General features: G+C 39.3%; 1 long non-coding RNA gene across 3 annotated transcripts in view; it reads right to left on the reverse strand.

Annotated features, from left to right (window-relative positions):
- The window catches only part of LOC307185304, a 269333-nt gene that overhangs the window by 187307 nt on the left and 64144 nt on the right, over positions 1-17882 (reverse strand). For 2 of the 3 annotated variants that reach the window (XR_013827951.1, XR_013827952.1), the window contains exons 2-3: positions 5584-5678; positions 534-701 (exon numbers count right to left, since the gene is read on the reverse strand). This is a non-coding gene — a long non-coding RNA (uncharacterized lncRNA). The remainder of the gene's footprint in view (positions 1-533; positions 702-5583; positions 5679-17882) is intronic. The other variant, XR_013827950.1, reaches the window with a different exon arrangement.

A 17882-nucleotide genomic window follows, 5' to 3' on the forward strand; every position in this document is an offset into this window, starting at 1 on the left:
ATCCGAAAACAACAACTACTAACTAGTTTTGACACTTGGCATCCCAGATAGTCATTCCTACTCTCCTCCACCTATTTTGGAACTTGCTAAACGTTTGCCAATTGAAACTTTTAGAAAATATAACCATTTTATTAAGTAAGATACACTAGAAATAGATGAGATTGCAGAGAAAGCCATTTTCCTAAACTCTCATATCTGCCTGATGTCGAAGACCTGACAATTGTGCCCTCCACATTAGGTCCTTGCTTCCATTTGCTCTGCTGACATTCTAAAGAAGACCCTTACTGACTTGTTTACAGAATATTGCACTAATCCTGTTTTTTCTTTTCATTCTTTCTCCCACCAATCTCTATCTCAATCAATACTGTCACTGGAGTCATTTTACTACATGTTTATTTGATAACATCACTTCCTTGCAAAATACTTAGTGGCTGTCTGCTGTCCAAGAATAAAGTTTAAATTCTTTAATCTAACCTTCAGTCCTCCAAAGTAAACCTCTAAAGTTTCATTATTTCTAGAACTTATTTACTCACTTTAAAAAATATGCTTTCAGGGCTTCCCTGGTGGCACAGTGGTTGAGAGTCCGCCTGCCGATGCAGGGAATGCAGGTTCGTGCCCCAGTCTGGGAAGATCCCACATGCCGTGGAGTGGCTGGGCCCGTGAGCCATGGCCGCTGAGCCTGCGCGTCCGGAGCCTGTGCTCTGCAACGAGAGAGGCCACAACAGTGAGAGGCCCACGTACCGCAAAAATAAAAAAAAGAATCAGCTTAAATCCATTTACCTAAATAAAATTTTCTCTAGAGTATAGTGATGTTTCCCTCAGCTGAAATAGAGCAATTATAGGCTGTATAATTTATTGATAATTTTTCATGGTGTCTTAACTCTATTTTTCTCTTGAAATGTTAAATTTTGAATTAGTATTTCACTTTGTTTTTTTTTGCAGTACGCGGGCCTCTCACTGTTGTGGCCTCTCCCGTTGTGGAACACAGGCTCTGGACACGCAGGCTCAGTGGCCATGGCTCACGGGCCCAGCCGCTCCATGGCATGTGGGATCTTCCCGGACCGGGGCACGAACCCATGTCCCCTGTATCGGCAGGCGGACTCTCAACCACTGCACCACCAGGGAAGCCCAGTATTTCACTTTTAAGAGTTTTTTTGTGTGGTAATTTTCCCAGCTAGATTGCAAGGAATTTGGGGGCAGGGTTTTATGCTTCTTGTGTTCCCTCTAGCAATGAGCACATATAAAATCTGTGCCCCCAGCAACTGCTAACTTAGTTGAAAATAAAATTTACCAGCCCCCTGGTTCAGAAGATTAGTTAAGAGCTAAAGATAGACACACAGACACACACACACAGACACACACACACACACACACACACACACTCCTCTAGACACATACAAATCTAAAAGCATATGCATCAGAGATTATTTTTATCATGTAAAATTTCAAGCATATACAAAACTATACGATGGGATAATGAATCCCCAATAACTTGTCCAGCTTCAACAATTATCAATGTAGAGCCGGTCTTACATCTCTTTCCTTCCTTCTTTGTTTAAAACCAAATCCCAGGCATAATATCAATATCAGAAATATTTCTCAAACACATTACCGATAAGATACATAATCAAGTACTAAGTCAGTTACTGGACTGGCTTTTATCAGAGTCAAGTAGGAAAGTTGCATGAAGGTAAACCAAATCACCATTTGATAGGCCAAACAGTGGTAGACACAGCTACATAATCTACTTCCTAGTTCTCAAAGAAGCTGTCCAGACACTCCAGCTGCCTTCTCTATAGGATAAACATCTATATAGCCACTTCTATGAATGGATGAACAATTGACTTCCTCTTGAATTACAGTTCATTTACTTAAACGTATCTATGTCCCAGAAGTTAAAATATCATTATTTTAAAAGATGATTATTTTTAAAACCTTTCAACTTTCTTCATTCTCATTTCTCTATTCTGCAAAATGCATTATGAAGGTTCTCTAAATAGCAGTGATTTATACCAGTCATGCTAGTAGGCAGGAACTCAGGCTCAGGAGCTGGTCAAATGCAATTAGCTTGAGAATGTCAGACCTAAGATTTGCTAAAGTATTATATATCAACAACAAAGAAAGCTGCACAGAGATTTGTAGTAATGAAATCCATAGACATGATTGCATTTCTTGTGCTGTTTTGAGATGTCTGTACCAAGAAGTGTACATTATTAAGTATAAATTCAAGATACAAATCAGAATTTATGGACTACAGATATGAAAAGTGGTTTTAAAAAAAATTTAGGGCAAGACAATGAATTCTGAGATCTTGTAGAAAAGATGGCTGTATAAAGAAGGAACAAAAATACTAAATTAGGTGACAAATCAAAGCAGGAGACCATGCATTTTTGATGTTTAAATAATTTTTTTATTCTTTTTGTCAAGTCTCAGAATATTCCCTATTTACCATAAATATCTGACTTTCAGTTAGTCAAATTTCACAAGTTTTTATGTGCATATCTGTGTACAATCCTTTTATTATCAAAATAATACCACTGCAAGGAAAAAATATTCCAAGATCCAATAGACTGACCAAGTGATTTTTTTATTTGTTTAAATGTCATGGTGGTAAGGAGTATACAATGGAGTTCTGGCAACCACATGCAAATTCCAGCTCTGCCACTAAATTGTGTGGCCTTGGAAAAGTCATTTAAACTTCCTGAGTCTCAATTTCCATTTCCATTAAATGATCCTCAAACTTGTCTGGGGAGCAGGGCCTTTGGAGGCTGTAGGACTCTTGCATGTTATCAAGAATATATATACAGTATACTAGATATTATACTTATTTCCATTACATATACTTAGAACAGTTTTACTTCTAGGGGTAAAAAAAAGACTTTGCTATATAAATGCAGGTCTTGACATCCTAAAAGTATAAAAAACATTTTTTTAAGAAATTATAATTGTAAAATTTTCCTCTGTCCATTCAGAATTTGGGCATTCATTTTGTTACAGCTCAAAAACAAGAGCATTAAGTGACTTTCCTACAACTTAATGATTTTCCTTGTATCATAAAGCTAGTAAGTGGCAGAGTAAGGATTCAAATCCAGGCTGTGGGGCTCTAAGGCACCTTGACCATTACACTGCTCTTTAAGAGTCTCTGAACTAGATGGTCCCTTTTAGCATTAAAATTTCAAGAACCCATTATTAGTTATTCCTAGAAATATTTACTAATAGTGTGCCAAGCATGGTACTAGGAGAGGCAGGAATACAAAGAGGGATCTGATGCCTTTCCCACCAGCTAGGGAGATGACAATATGGGAAGTGGAAAACAGTGTACAGAATGAGAGCAACAAGGAGCTATAATGTTCCAGATGGCTGAGGTGCTCTCCTATGGGGCACTGAGGAAGGCATGATTAATGGGGGGATGCGTGCTAGAAAAGAGGACTCTTTGGAGAATGCAAGCAATTCCCAGCTGCTAGATTAGAGTGGGATTAGAGAACAGAAACAGGCTTTGCGAGGGGACAGGGGCGGCAATAAATGAGTTCAGTTTTGGAAATGTCGCTGGAGGCAACCACACATGAAACTATAGGACTTGGGATCAGAGACTCAAGCTATACTGGGGTACAGATTCAGTGGTCAATACAGTATTTTAGATGGTGGTTGAAATAAAGAGACATCATTCATTCAGGTGTTGTGGACACGGAAAAAAGGGAAGTGGTCTAAGGCAGAATCCTTGGACGATAAGCACTTAAGAAATGGGCTTTAGAAAATAAATCACAAGGAGTTCAAGACAGAGAAGAGAGAAAAGGTGACCCAGGAGAGAGCCATGGATGCCAAGGGAGAAGAGTTCATCACAAAGAAGGTAGTAACAAAGGTTAGATGCCACAAAGAAGTCAAATAAATTGAGAGATAAAAAAATTATAATTTGGTAATCCAGGGTTTTGCTAGAGGACTCATCACCCAGCTTCATCAATTATCAACGCATGCCAATCTTACTTCTCCTTTTCTTCCCCTACCTGTATTATTCAGATGCAGATTTCAGATTTCAACATCAAAAATGTTTTTAGTATACATTATCAATCAGTTACTTACTTTGCTAATGCATATTCAGAGGACATGTGTGAGGCATCCTGATGGTAGGAGATACAACACAAGTGGGAAAGCAAGGACTAGCTTCTCTAAGAGCAGGCTCTCCTTATGAGGAAAGGCAAGAGGCAGGAGAGAGAAGGCAGAAGCAAGGGGAGGACGTGCAGTCAGAGCAACAGGAGATTGGCACTTGTTTTGCCCTCTTGACAATTTTAACCTAGGAAATACAAGAGCTTGCTGATGAATCGCTGGAAAGAGCTGGGGGGAAGGGGAGGGGGAGAGACTGAAAATAAAGAGATGGACTGATGCTGGGTCTAAACGAGACTAAAAGCAGTTGTGGGACTGGGTATGAGCAGAAAAAGGAACTCCATTCTTCTGCGACTGGAGAAAAGGAAGTGATAGTAAAGGCTAAGGTCACTTTATCTGTTCTTTGGAAGATCAGAATGAAGAAATCCATCATTGATAGACTCGATTTTCAACAGGAGAAAGAATAAATCAACATTTTAAGAGAGAGAATAGGGCTTGAAAGAGTTGCTATGGGGAAATGAACTAAGACCCTGCACAGAGGCAAGTAAAGGAGTCGTTCACTTGGGGTGGCTGAGGGCCCAGCTGACAGTGGGCGCAGTGAACACTAATATGATTATTTCACTGCAGGTACCTAAGCACAACTGCGGTTCTCTCTGGCCTAGTCTATATAACATGCTACTCTGTAAGACTAAACTGCTGTAGCAGGCTGGCTGGCTGGCTGTCAAGCAGGAAACATTTTTCTCACTAGAGAAATCTCTGTTCTCCAAGTATTTCTTTCTTGCCTATATACTACTCCCGGTTTGGGGAGGTTGAGATTCTCCCCGGTATTTCAGGACTGCTTGAGCTATGGAGCAATGGTGACCAACAGGGGCCCATGCTAATGTTTTGCTCGAGTGTTTTAAAACTTGAGAAATTAAACATAAAAATCTGGATTTTCCTCTTTTGTTATAGAAGTCCAGAGAGCACTTGGTTTGTGTAAAGAATGGGTTGCAGGAGAGTTAGGACCAGTTCATATTCCCTTGTTCACCACAAGCCTCACTAACCTTTCCTTGTAATGCTGATGCACATGTTTATACTTCCCTCTGCTAGAGAAGAATATTTATTAAGAATAATATTAATCTATGTTAGGATTTCACCTATACTACAAAATACACACAAGACCATACAAATAATCTTTAAAAGAATTTTAGGCCATTTATTGATGAGCAGGTGAAGGCAATTTTGGAGCTGAAAGGCCGTTCTGAGCTCCTTCTCCACTTATTAATGAAACCATCCATCCCTATTCAGCAGGTGAGTCCAAGAATATTATGAAGTTGTGAGCTGTGCTTGATGGGAGAAATCTCACCTGGACTATTGCAATAGCCTCTCAACCAAGCTCCTTGCTCAAACCCTCCTCTTAAGATCTTTCCTCCACACGGCAATATTACTCACATATGTTGTTTTACAGATATGGAGAGCACAGCCCAAAGAAGTCAAATAACTTACCTAATTCTGCTGGATCGGAGACCAGAATGGAGGCCCTCCTATTTCTTCCAGTACTCTTCAGGTTCCATCTTGTCTTTTTAAATGCTGCTTAATTCCTGAAAACAGAAAATGTGATTTTTTTTTTTCTAAACTTGGTTATTAAAATTAAGTGCTCCTTGCATTTCACTGTATAGGAATTAAACCTCTGCAGCTGTATCCCCACACCCAAACATATACATGCACCATCTCATTCGGTAGCGAACACACAATCATAGTTTCCTTTCCATGAGACATATTATGCATGAATATAGGGTAATTAGTCTTTAAAAAGATATTTCTACTTCATGAACAGGAGAGCTAAATTAAGCACAAATTAAAAAATGTTTTGAAACAAAACAGTCTTCCACCAACGTTTCTTATGTCTTTCAGATACTGTTGCAATTAGGTTACTTAGAAAATCTGTATCTTATTTAGAAAAAGTGTTTACGGGCACTGTGTAAACTTGGCCAAAACCAGTTCTAAAAACTTTTTATTCCTCTCATCTTCTGGAATCTAACACATTTCACAATGGCCCATAGATATGTGCATTCTAATTTTAAAGTATAATGGAACTGGCAAGATGAAAGCCTTGTATTAAACAACTATTCATTAACAACAGCTATACTCTACTTTGGATTACGAGGGAATGAACTGCATGATATTCCACTGTAAATAAATTCTGAGTGGCATTTATGAAAGTATAAGAATGTGATATTTAAAATAAATAATAGGATTCTAATTTAGATTGTATGATCAAAATTTACTGTAATTCCCTGAAAGTTCTGCTGACAACCATAGCAGTCAAGTAAGATATAATAATCTAGAAAGCAGTAGATACAGTCACCTTCTGACTGAGACAATGCAGGACAGGAGTCTGTTATTTATTTAATAAGTAAACACTCAATTGCACCTACTCTGTGCCAATGTTCAAAAGCTTTACAAATATTCTATAACTGAATCCTCACAACCACCAGTGAGGGGTATGCACTATTATTACCCTCTTTTTTTTTTTTTTTTTTTTGCAGTATGCAGGCCTCTCACTGCTGTGGCCTCTCCCGCTGCAGAGCACAGGCTCCGGACGCGCAGGCTCAGCAGCCATGGCTCACAGGCCCAGCCGCTCCGCGGCATGTGGGATCCTCCCAGACCGGGGCACGAACCCGTGTCCCCTGCATCGGCAGGTGAACTCTCAACCACTGAGCCACCAGGGAAGCCCTACCCTCATTTTTACAGATGAGGCGACCAAGCTGTAGAGACTAAGTAGCCCATCCCACCATATACCTGACAAGTACCTCTCTCCGGTCAGCAAATAATACCATATTTGACTCTGTGAACATATTCAGGTGACACAGGGGAAAAACAGTTTTTGAATGAGAAAATAGGGCAAAGAGAAGAGAAGCAGATTTGTAAACAGGAGACTCAATGAAGACAGTAACAAAATGCAGGGTTATAAAAAATAGGGATGGTGTTCTGAATAAAGACCTGAAGCTGGAAGTGAACTTAAGAGTTAGTTCAGCCTCTCAGTTTTCAGATCAGATATTGTGGCCAAGGAAGATTAAGTGTTATGTTCAAACTTCCACAACTGATTAACATCAGAGTTGGAGCACTCTCCAACTCTGACACTCTCACTGGCACCATCTCTGAGCCAGGTCTGCACTGAGCACTTAGGGTAAAATCTAAACTAAGGATCCTCACCTCTCAGGAAGTCACCATCCAGAGAAAGAGACCAACTGACACACAAATAATAACTGTAGTGTGAGGTGTCCTGGTAGACCTCTGGACAAAGAGAAAGGATTAACAGTACTTGGGAAAGGGAATATTCTATAGGATGATTAACTGACTGATAAGGAAAAATGTAAAGGACAAGAAAGATTTTGCCAACCAGAGAAGAGAGAAGGCCATTAAAGGCAAAGGACTTAGCCCATAAGACAGACTTGAGTTCTGAAGCAGTGTGGCATGCCCCATGAACACCAGGTACATTAAGTGTATTCATTCAAATACGTTTTACTCAACCAACTTTTGTTGAGAGCCTATTATGTGCCAGGTAATGGCAGCTCAAAGATGACTGAAAAAAATGTTGTTGTTTTCAAGTCACAGGGAATTCCCAGTCTAATCTGGGAAGCCAATTAGACTTAAGTGTAAGCAAATTAGACTAAGTACTAAGTGAGAAGTCGTAGCTTATTCTGGGGCTTCACATCTAAATAAGTATTTCTATCTGGAGAGGACATGTTGGTAAGAAAAGGATTTTTTTTTTTTTTTTTTTTTTTTTTTTTGCAGTACACGGGCCTCTCACTGTTGAGGCCTCTCCCGTTGCGGAGCAACAGGTTCCGGACGCGCAGGCTCAGTGGACATGGCTCACGGGCCCAGCCGCTCCGCGGCATGTGGGATCCTCCCAGACCGGGGCATGAACCCACGTTCCCTGCATCGGCAGGCGGACTCTCAACCACTGCGCCACCAGGGAAGCCCAAGAAAAGGCTTTGAGATGAAGCAACATTTGGTTTGAATCTTGAAAAATGGATAGGTGTTTTGTAGGAGTGTAAGGCAATGAAAATCTAACATAAATAATATCTTGCTGCTTATGTCAGAGACTGTCTGACTTGATAAGAAGGCAATGTTGGTCATTACCTTGTAACTGGATCCTCATGGCATCTGGATGCTACTCAATTAGACAGATGCTGAAGAGAAATAAATAACTCTAAATATATAAACCTCAAGCATAGCCTGTTGTCTCAAAAACAGCTCTAAATGACAGCAGATCACATGAGGTTGCAAAATCCTTTGAAAGCACTTCCCAGTTGAAGGAATCGCAAAATAAAGTGACCACAGCTCTGGAAAATAAATAGAAATCCCCTTCTATTTTATTCTTTTACTTTACAATGTTGGAAAAGCTCAAACAAGCAGTATAGTTTCCTAAACCACACAGGCCGCTCTGTGCTGATGCCCAAACACTTGGAGCAGGGGCTTTGCCTTCATCTCTTTGGGTGGCAACTGAGAAATGGTCCATGGAAAATAAGAGGAACAGATGTGGAAATAAACCAAACTCTGACCCTCAGTCTGGCAGGCTGAAGAAAGCAGATCACCCCAGCCCCTTGCTGCACACATGGGGAAGAGGTTAGTGGTGGGAGTGAGCAGGGACAGTGTTGCAGTTTGCATAGGTTAACATGCTGGCTCCAAAGCAAGCAGGTTGATGACTGGATCTGCAGTCAGGGATCAGTCAGCTTCTGATGGGAACTGAGTGCAGCAAAGGACACTCCTTAGCAATGTGCGTACCACCTGTTAATAGGGCCTAACCAACCCTAGACATCTCCAAGTTCGCCTTAAACACCCAAATGATTTGTCAAACACCACGCATGTCTGGACATAATGAGCCAGGCTGCACCAATAAATGTCCTGGGATCACAGGCATTTTTGAACTGAACATCACAGGGTAAGGAACAGAATACCAAGAATACATAAGCCGTAAAAAAAATGAAAATGAACAGAAGGAACAAACATTTTGAAACTCACTTCATCAAGCTAATCAACCAGGGCCTAAAATCAGCAATTCCTCTGAAGCCTCTTTAAGAAGCCCACAAATCACCCCTGTTGACAAGCACAGCTGGCACACCTCTGCTGGATGGGATCCTAAAGACTAGACATCAGTTGCTCAAAGAAAATTTTTGAAAGGGGCAAGTCCAGTGGACAACAAGCTAGACTCATCCTTTATAGCAGATCCACATTTTAAAGGGAAAACAACGAGAGTGACAGGGTCTCATATAAATGAAACTCTAGTGCTTTCCTTGACCCCATGGGCTTTTCATAAATGGTCTATCTTTTCAGTGCAGTGTGTAGCATCACCAAAGTGACTGTTTACTTTATTGATTTGTGTTAGATATAGTTATAGACAGTAAGTGATAGATCATATCTGTAAGGCACATGAGGTCAGAAATAAACAACATTTATCCTAAAGTTAGGTACAATATTCTGTGGACCATAAGTAATTAAATTTGTTGAAACTGAATAGATCATTTTAAGTTCTTGAGGATCTTTGCTTCAGATAGTTTTCTTTTTTTTTTAGGACAGTGGATTTAAAGTAATTAAAGATTTTTCCCAAAACACTGTAGCATAAATCTATTTGAAATATAACAGCTAAGAGAGAAAGAGAGGGGGAAGGACAGAGTGAGAGAACAGGTTGTGAGGGGAAGAAAAATGCTAATTCTAATTAACTGGGAATAGTTTGCATCTATATATAACTCATTAGCTGTACTGCATAACAGATGACTGGTTTTCATTTGCTCAGTGATAAAAGATTTCCAGCCCCCAGAGTAAAAGCCCACATGAGATGTTATATCTTCCCATGTGAATAATTATTCAGTCGTCAAGAAAAGACAGAGGCTTTGTCCACAAGTGGCTACCAGATTGAATCAGAATCAAGAGTTCCAGTAGAACTCTCCAGTAGAACTCTTTCCAGCAGAACACATTTTTGTCCTTCACTCATTCTTCATTATTTCAAAAAATTTTGAGTGAGCAGTGAACAAAAAAGACCAAAAATCCCTTTCCTTATATTTGGAGACTGGAGATAACCAACAAAATATATAGTATGTTCCATGTTATATATGTTACACGTTAATAAGTGTTAAGGAGAATAATAAAGCAGGAACTAGGGGTAGGAAACATGAGAGCAGGTTGCAGTTTTAGATCAGGAGAGCAGGGAATACCTTGTTTAGAGAGTGTCATCTGAGTCAAGATCTGAAAGATGTAAGGGAGTGAACTAGGTGGATAGCTAGGAAAATAGAATTCCAGGAAAGGGAACAGCAAGGGCCAAAGGCTCTGAGGGTGGAATATGTGGTGTGTTTAGTAACACTACAGAGGGCAGTGTGGATGGAGTAGAGTGAGAAGAGGTGTGGCATGGAAAAGGAAACTAGAGTTCTCAGGGATCTAAGTTATCGAGTGCCTGTACATTAACAGGACTTTTCTTTTCACTTTGATTGAGGTGGGGATCCCTTGAAAGATTTTAAGTAAAATAGTAACATAATATGGTTTATGCTTTATAACAGGATCTTTCAAGAAGACTGTTAGCCGTGCCATGGATGGTTACAACATTCAATTCCAAAAATGTTTGAATTTTTAAAATCTTTGGAGTTAACCTAAAATGAACTCCAAATTCCTCATTTTACAGTGATGAGATTAAAATATAGTGATGATGAGTGACTTTCCCAAGGTTATGCCAGTAGTTGATGATTGAGCCAAAATTGTTCAATCTGGAGTAGACTGGAAATAGAACTGATGAGTTCTATAGTTTGAAACAGAGAAATGCACTGATTTATTTGGAAAGAGCCCATATGCAGAGGGCTAACTGACAAGATCTAATCACAATTTAGGTTTCTACTTGATCTGGTAATTTAATGTAATCATAGCCTAAATCTTCATTCATTATTCGTACCCCAGTGAGAATGATGTCATTTAGCTTTCCCCATATTCTAGATGTTCTTAACACTTTTAGAAAAACTGGGAACTGAGGAATAGGTTTACCATAGAGTAGAAAGGACTAATTTGTCTATAGACTGGATAAAGTAGACATGACTCTAGGTTCAGTAAAAATCACCCTTGGCTAAAGAGGAAAAGTATTTAGTAGGACTGAGAGCCTGTCTTAGGGAAGCTGTTTCAATGAATAACCTTTGAGCACATAGACCATGACCACCTTTAGGTTATTCATATGGCTATGCACCTGAATATAACCCCTTCTCGTTCTTCAAAAGTTAGATCTGGGACAGACAGAGCTTCCATATGGAACATGGTCCTCTTTAGCCCAAAGTACGGAGTTCCTCTGGGGCACTGTTTGGTTGATTTCTACAACAAGAAGCTACATGTTCTTCAAAGATGGCATCCTTTCCTCATAGGTGGAGCTGTCATCCTCCTGTAGCCTGAGTACTGAGGCTGAGCCTTTGTACTAAGTAAAAAGATCAAAATTCGATTTGGACAAATTCCCATCTGGTGGGAATCTGAGTACCTTTCATAATACAAAAAAAAAAAAAAGTACAGTTTTAAAACTTAAAACACTCAAGAACCAAGTGTTACTAAAAATAAGCCCAAGAAAAATTTAAAAGCCCATACAAATTCTAAGTTAGACAAGCACTGTCAAAACCCCAGGGGTATGCCAGTCTTTTGAACACTGCCACCATAACCACATCAAGGCATGCAATAAAGGGTTCCAATGAATCAGATTATGAAATAGACAACTGAGCATCCACACATTCTTTTGTCTCACAGTTTAAAAAGAAGAGGAAAAAAAAAGTGGCTAGTATTCTCATGTCTTATTAATAAGACTAAGTTATCAAAACAGAGCCTATCAGAGGTAATACTGGGACAACTCAACTGATGGAAAACATGATTAAGGATTGCAGGATGGGTTATAGAAAGAAAAGGCAAGAGAAAGGAGGACCCCCAGGAGGCTATTGTCATCTAGATGCCATGCTGTGTGGAAGGTGAGAAGGGACCGATTCCAAAGTCAACATAACTACAAAGGAAAGACTGGCCTCTGCAGAGATTTCAACTGAAAAACTGATTAAAACATGGTGATTAGCTAGATCAATAGACAGATAAATTTTTTTAAACTCTAGAACTTCACATACAGATGGCCAAAAAGCACATGAAAAGGTGCTCAACATTGCTAATTATCAGAGAAATGAAAATCAAAACTACAATGAGGTATCACCTCACACTGGTCAGAATGGGTCAGAAGTCTACAAACAATAAATGCTGGAGATGGTGTGGGGAAAACAGAACCCTCCTGTACTGCTGGTAGGAATGTACACTGGTACAGCCACTATGGAGAATAATATGGAGGTTCCTTAAAAAACTAAAAATAGGGCTACCATATGTTCCAGCAATCCCACTCCTGGGCATATATCCAGAGAAAACCATAATTCTAAAAGATACAGGCACCTCAATGTTCACTGCAGCACTATTTACAATAGCCAAGACATGGAAGCACCCTAAATGTCCATCAACAGAGGAATGGATAAAGGAGATGTGGTACATATATACAATGGAATATTACTCAGCCATAAAAAAGAATGAAATAACGCCATTTGTAGCAACATGCATGGACCTAGAGATTATCATACTAAGTAATTCAGACAAAGAAAGACAAATATCATATGATATCACTTGCATGTGGAATCTAAAAAAAATGATACAAATGAACTTATTTACAAAACAGAAATAGACTCACAGACTTAGAAAACAAATTTATGGTTACCAAAGGGAAAAGGTGGGGGGGAAGGGATAAATTAGGATGTTGGGATTAACATATACACACTGCTATATATAAAATAGATCATCAACAGGACCTACTGTATAGCACGGGGGACTCTACTCAATATTCTGTATGGGAAAAGAATCTGAAAAACACCTGAAACTAACACAACATTGTAAATCAACTATACTCAAACATAAAATTAAAAAAGTTTTTAAAAAGTGAAAAAGAGGGGCTTCCCTGGTGGTGCAGTGGTTGAGAGTCTGCCTGCCGATGCAGGGGACACAGGTTCGTGCCCCGGTCCAGGAGGATCCCACATGCCGCGGAGCGGCTGGGCCCGTGAGCCATGGCCGCTGAGCCTGCGCGTCCAGAGCCTGTGCTCCACAACGGGAGAGACCACAACAGTGAGAGACCCGCGTACAGCACAAAAAAAAAAAAAAAAAATGTGAAAAAGAAAAAACTCTAGGACTTCAAATCTAGCATGTTAGAGTAGAATCACTGACAGATGTAAGCAGTTAAAAAAAGAATTTGGATTAAAGAGACGAGAATAAAATAGAAGCTGCCATTCACTGACCATTTCCCACGTTCTAGGCACAGCACATTCATTATCCCATTTAATCCTCTCAACATCTCTATAAGAATTGGTTTATTCATGTACTTAATTTTTCATAAACAGTTATCAAGTGCCTACTGTGGACCAAGCATTGTCCTATGTAAACATTATATTTTTATACCTAAGGAAAGTGAAATTCAGACAGGTAAGGCAACTTGTCCAAGGTACCCTAGCCAGAGCTGGGATGCAAACCAAGATTTGATGGATTCCAGTTTCCTGTTATGAGTTTTAGTTTTGGATTTGTTCAATTCAAAAGATGACAATAAATAAAATAGGACTGGAGAGCCACAAAGCAAGTGGCAGTAACTGATTGAGGAAGGACCAGGACACTAGGGATCTGTGTGTGTTTTGGGGGGGGCATAAAAGGGAGAAGCAGTCTTATTACCCAGGCACCTTTGAGAGCTCTGACCTTGGATAATAGTATGGAGGGTCTAAAGTTATAAATCCAGGTGCAACTGCTGCTGGATTTTCTGGTCTCTAAGATAAGAAAGGATGTTGTAGAAGTGAGATGGCCCCTTATCACCTGTGAAATTCAAAACAGAAACTGACAGTCTCCACAATATTCAAGATATTAATGACACATTAAGTTATTCAGTTCTCACAGACTAGATAAGCCTGTGTTATTTATATTTTAAATTAGTACCATTCAGGGTTGAATTGTGTCTTCCCCGAAAGGTATATTGATGTCCCATACCCAAGCAGCTCTGATTGTGACCTTATTTGAAAATAAGGTCGTTGCAGATGTAATTAGTTAAGATGAGGTCACATTGGAGTAGGGTGGGCCCTTCTTTCCTATAAGAAGAAGAGATGCAGAGCCACACCAGGAGATGTCATGTGATGACAGAGGCAGAGACTGAAGTGATGCACCTATAAGCCAAGGAACTCCAAGGACTGCCTGCAGCACCAAAAGCAAAGAAAAAAGTCATGGAACAGACTCTTCCCCAGAGTACCCAGGAGGAGCCAACCTTACAAACACCTTGATTCAGACTTCTAGCCTCCAGAACTGTGAGAGAATAAATTTCTGTTGTTTTAAGACGCCCAGTTTTATGATACTTTGACAGCAGCCCTAGGAAACTAAAACAAGTGCTTATCAAACCAAACATTTAAATCATGCTTATGATGTCCAGGAACTGTTCTAAGTACCACATAATATTAATTCATTTAAGCACCAGAACAACCTAAAATGCTAAGTACTACTACCTCCATTTTACTGATGAAGAAACAGAGCCATAGTGAGTTGAGATAACTTGCCAAAGGGAGACCTGGGATCAGAGCTCAGACCCGCCCAGAGTCTCTGGACTGAACCACCAAGCTCTTCTGTGTGCCATTCTCCCAAGACTTCCTATTGCCCCTGCTTTTCAGGATGCCATCGCTGGTACTCAGTCTCATTCCCAAAGCACTGGTAATCTTGAATGACAGAATCTCCAAATGATGATAAAGAAGGCTCATTTATGTACTGCTATAGCATTTTAGCAGATGTTTCTCACAGACAGTTTCACATTTAATCCTTGAAACATTCTGTGGTTGGCCTAATTATTGTCCTTATTTTACAAGTGAGGAAACTTATGCTCCAAGAGGTTAAGAACTTAGCCCTACCTCCATAACTGGGCCTGGAAGTGTTGGACATTAAGTGGAGGTCCCGTGACTACAAAGTATCCACTCTTTCTTTTACACAGCCCTTCCTCTGTGAAACCATCTGTGGCTCCATCCTCACTCCCACTCCCACACCCAAAGAAATGACTGCTTCTTTCTTTATGTTCTCATCATATTCTGCAAAGCCACATATTTATACTACCTTCCCTGCCGCCTGGGAAAATGAGCAAGGGGACCAAACGTATTAATTATTTTGTACCTAATACCTAGCACAGAGCAAAGAGTAAGCATAAAATAGGTATTTGCTGAAGGAAAGAATGAATAAACAATCAGTGGCACTGAAATGCAAAATATTCCTTCATCTTTCAATGAAAAAACAAGGTGCATGAGAGTGACTACCTGATAGTAACTTTCTGTAGTACTTCCACAACAGACAGTGAAGAAAGCTTTGAAATAAACATGTTCACCACGTGTAGTATAGAAAAATGCATTACTGTGGTTTCTACAAAAAAACAGGCATCAGTAGACCTTAAATTAAATCTTATATATTCAGCCTCTCCTCCTCACCCATCTAGTCTCATTCCCTAGAAGTCCAGGTCCTTGGGAGAACTCTTTGTATTTGCTGATCAAAGAATCTTGTGTTTTGTGGAGCTTGTTGATAAAGATGGGACACAGTGATTTGAATGGCAATTACATAGTGATGGTAAATGTGTGTGTGTGTGTGTGTGTGTGTGTGTGTACTGCAAAACAGTTTTGTAGGATGAACAGAAGTTACACTAACCTTTTGACTTTTGTTAACTGCTCACAACATTGTTATAAAATAAAACAGAATAAAGCAAAGCATGTGATTAACTGTATGGAAGACTGATGAGAGATTTCACAAATCTGTCCAGAAGGTGGTTTATGTATCGGAGAACTGGACAGCATCCCTTTTGGTGGTTGCCAATTCTCTTCTGGAGTCATCTTTTTGCTTCATTATTAAGAAAGACAGGATACTCCCTTCCTCAAGGGGCCAAAAAACAGACCCACTCCACAAGAAGCCAGGACCAATGTACCTTAACAAGGAAGCTGAACTAGGTTTGCCTCAGGGCAACATACTCCCACAAGTCCCATAAACTTTCCAGGAATCCACCAGGTTAGCCAAAAGAAACAATACACTGAAGTTGAAGGAAAAGAAAGAAGAAAAAATAAAAAGAATCCACATGCAACTAAACTATCTTTCCATGTAATCCCCAGCTGCCTCAAATTGGCAGTTCTATGACAGCAAGAGTTAAGAACAAAAGAGCTATCAGAAACTTCTTTTCCTTATGTGGCAATCTTGCATGTGAAGGTCCAGACCAAGTCATAGAACAATATGGAAAACACATGTATGTGTTGTTGATTGACTATGAGGATACAGTCAACCTCTTGTCAGCTTTGTCAACAGCCTAGATGACAGCTGTTTGACTTTCAATTCTTGTTTGCTTTCTCACCTCCTTTGTCAACTTATTCCATATGCAGCCCACAGGCAAGGAAGGAAATTTGAAGTCTACATTGTAGGACAGGCATTCATTGCAGTAAATGAAACTATTTCCATTTCCTAAGAGCTGCTAGAGAAAACCATTTTAAAATGCACACAATTTAACTGTGTGACCTTGGGCAAGTCACTTAACCTCTCTGTGCTTCAGTCTCCCTATCTTGTAAAATGGGAGTAATACCTACCTCACAGGGTTATTGTGGGGATTAATTAGATATAATGTCTGTAAAGCATCTAAGTTTCTTGAAGATGGCACCATATAAATACAAAATAATATTTATTAAAGCTGGTTTATTTGTGAAAAAAAATAGACACACACTGGCAATATAGTGTGGAAATACAATGAGCCTGAATTGACAGGAGTCATTCTGTTAAATGATGATTTATTGATAGTAAAATTGGAGATCAAGGAGTTGAGCTAAGGAACAAAATGGAACAAATGTTCCACAGGAAGAGCAAGGTGGCTTGATGTTTTCTCTGAAAAATGTGGTTCTCAGAACAGCAAGCAAATCATACCAAATCTACATTTAAAAATGTTCTTCCTCTTAAGTATTTTTATAAATATTCAAGTGGATAGACAGTTGTAAGTTTATCAACATATAGTGTGTACACATCTTCCCATTTGTGTCAATTAATCAAGCATGTTTGGTAATTTAAAAAAATTATTTAAATTATTTTTTAGAAAATAATTTGAATAACTCTACCCTCCACTTCATTCAGTAATTCAGTGAGCTCATGCTCTGCAGTAAACGTGAATCTCTATGCTCTCTGTCGTGCTAAGGTTTTGCCACAATAGGCCATAACAGGGCCCAGAACACAAGCTAACCACTGCATCTCATGCTCAAATGGAGAAAAAGTCATCTGTTCCAACACTTAAGAAAGTCTGCCTGTGTTGGATTTAATGAGATATAATACATCAGAACAAGCATGTATACATAAAACCAGGCATGTTGAATAAACTAAAAAGCCCAAGGGATTTTTACATATAATTTTGGCAATTGGTAATTTTTAACTTCAATATTTATGGTATTATCTAATCCACCATAAAATGTAATCGCATTATATAACTTTGTAAATATGTACCTATTATTTTAGACGGTCCATACCAGTCCTCTCCTATACACATAAAATTGAGGACTAACTGCAATCAATAGTTAATAGAAATTTCTAGAAGTCAATAAAACTCTTATTACTTCCTCCTCCCATAACATGTAAACCACCAATGAAGTTATTACTTTTTAGATGAGACCACATCAATGGAGGCTATTTGACAGAAAAGATTATGTCTATGTGTTAGAATATCTGACATTTAAATAAATAACGAT

This window comes from Stenella coeruleoalba (genome assembly GCF_951394435.1).
Source record: "Stenella coeruleoalba genome assembly, chromosome: 4".
Classification (NCBI taxonomy): domain Eukaryota; kingdom Metazoa; phylum Chordata; class Mammalia; order Artiodactyla; family Delphinidae; genus Stenella; species Stenella coeruleoalba.